Genomic DNA, 2500 nt, shown 5'->3' on the forward strand with positions numbered 1-2500 from the left:
CCAGAATGTTCCACAGTGTCGGCCCTAAAACAGAGCCCTGTGGGCAACCCATGGTAGAGTTCTTCCAGACGGACACGTTATTCGCGAACATCCCCACCCTTCTACCGGTAAAGTACGAACACAGCAGTCTATAAACGTTGCGAGGACAACCGCCCTGCTTAAACTTGACCAGGACCATCGGCCACCATGCGTTATCGAACGCGCCCGAGATATCCAATAGGATGGCCTGGACGTACTTGTGGTTCGTCTCTCGCACGACGTCCAATACTCTGCTCAAAGCAGTCACCGTCGACTTCCCGTGCATGAATCCGTGCTGATTGGGCGATATACGGCCATATAGGCCCGGTGTACACTCGCAGATCAGCCTCTCCAGGATCTTCCCCAGTACCGACAGAAGCGTAACGGGCCTGTACGCTTTCGGGTCCGTGAGTGGTCTCCCATTGCCCTTCGGTATAACAACCAGCCTTCCGATCTTCCAAACGTCTGGAAACACGCCTTCTCGGACACACTTGCTGTAAATATACATCATTTCCGACGCGGCCACATTCCAAACGACCTTGGCAATCCTCGCCGTGATACCGTCTAGCCCCGGACATTTATTAGGTAGGCACTTCACGATCCTATCGAGTGCTGACCTGTCCACTATGTCCACGTCTTTTCCCGACGGCGCGAAAGCGGCGGCAAGGCGTACCCTTGAGTGGTACGGCGAATCGACCGCCACATCATCGTCCGGGTACATGATCGCCAGAACTCCAGACATCGCTTCCTCCATGTTCGTAGCAAATCCCTGCGATAGCTTCATACCGTTTACTACTCCCGAGGGTGGGCGCACGCGCCCGCTAGCGAGCCGGTACGCCATTCCCCAAGGATCTTCATTCCCAGAGTCGGAAATTCTTCTGTAGTGCTCGGTTTCGGCATTCCGCATTGCCTTCCGGTACCTAGTACGGGCAAGATGAAAGCGTTTTCGCGCAATCTCTTCGCACAGGCCGCCCGCGCGCCTTGCCTGTTGCCACTCCCGACGAAATTTATTATGCTGCCTGCGGAGGCCGTCCAGTTCACCCGACCACCACTCGTAGCCCCCATGCCGTTTAGGCTTCACCACCCCCAAACATTTCTCCGCCGAAGTCACGACAGCGGAAGTAAACGCCGAACAAATAGCCTGAGCAGGAGCGTTAAACGTTATCCTGCCCACGCGCAACGTTAAGTCCGAGCGGAACCGGTCCCAATCCACCCCGCGGTCACGAAACCTTATCGGCTCCATGCCCTGTTCACTGCTACGCGCCTGATGCAGTTGTCCCGAGGAACTAGCTGATCCGAGATGGATCACAAACGTAATCAGGCGGTGGTCACTCGCGCTGAGATCGGCGTGCACGGTCCATCCGTCGATCCGAACTCCTCTCGTTCCCAGAGTCGCGTCAATGTTGGAGCTCCCATTCGGTGAACTAAAGGTGTCCGGTTGGCCTTGGACGTTGTGGACCAGGAGACCCCACGACAGCACGAAACTCTCCATAGCCGTCCTACGCTGCTCTGCCACTCTGCCTCTTCCTTCACACTGGTCCTCGCGACTGTACCACAGCTGAGAGTGGGTGTTTGTATCGACACCTATGACCACGCATTTTCCTCGAAGCGCTTCCAGCACTCGTTCCAAGTGCTCCAGGTGTGGGGCTATCTCATCCTTGTACTGGAAGTACGCCGACACCACGTACACGGTGTTTTCCCCCCCTCCTAGCTGTGCCACGAAACAGTGAGACGTGCACAAGTTGCGGAGTACGAGCACTGCCAGATCGTCTCTCAGCACGATGATTCCTGCCATTGGGGCCACATCGTGCTGGTACAGGCCCGGCAGCCTAGCTGCCGGGTATTGTTCTTGCACCAGACAGACGCTGAGGTCCAGATTCCTCGCGAGAGCCGGCAGCTCCTTGGTGGCCATCGCCGACCCTTGCAGGTTTACTTGTCCGACCGAGATGTCCGTCTTGTCTCCTCGTGAACCGCCTATGGACCTATAATCCATAGTTGGTTCTTTCTAAGGATCGCTTCTCCGCCGCCTGTCTCGCCGGGCACTGTACCGAAGCGGTTCGGTGGTCCTCCGACGGCTTCCCTGCTTTTTTACAGGTGGCGCACCTACGGAAGGTGTTTTTGCACGCTTTATGCGTGTGGCCATCCTCGCCACAGTTCCCGCAGGTGTCCACCGTTGCCCTGCAGAAGCGTGCCGCGTGCCCGTAGCCCTGGCACTTCCCGCAGCAGGTAGCGTCGGCGTAATCGCGCACGACATGACGCTCCCACTCTATATAGACCCGCTCTTTGGAGACCAGCTTGTCTCGCCAAGCTGGGCTACACCGCAGCACCACCGTGGTGCACGCTCCTCCTCGCGCGCTCTTCTTGAAGGCCACGTCGACCTCCTCCTTTCGCCACTCTTGTTGACCCGCAAAGTTCTGGGTGCGCAGCGCCCTCAGGAATGCGCCCGAGTCTACCCTAGCGCCGTCAACCGCAACGACCGCAA

The sequence above is a fragment of the Pieris brassicae genome, unplaced genomic scaffold (genome assembly GCF_905147105.1).
Source record: "Pieris brassicae unplaced genomic scaffold, ilPieBrab1.1, whole genome shotgun sequence".
In the NCBI taxonomy this organism is placed as follows: domain Eukaryota; kingdom Metazoa; phylum Arthropoda; class Insecta; order Lepidoptera; family Pieridae; genus Pieris; species Pieris brassicae.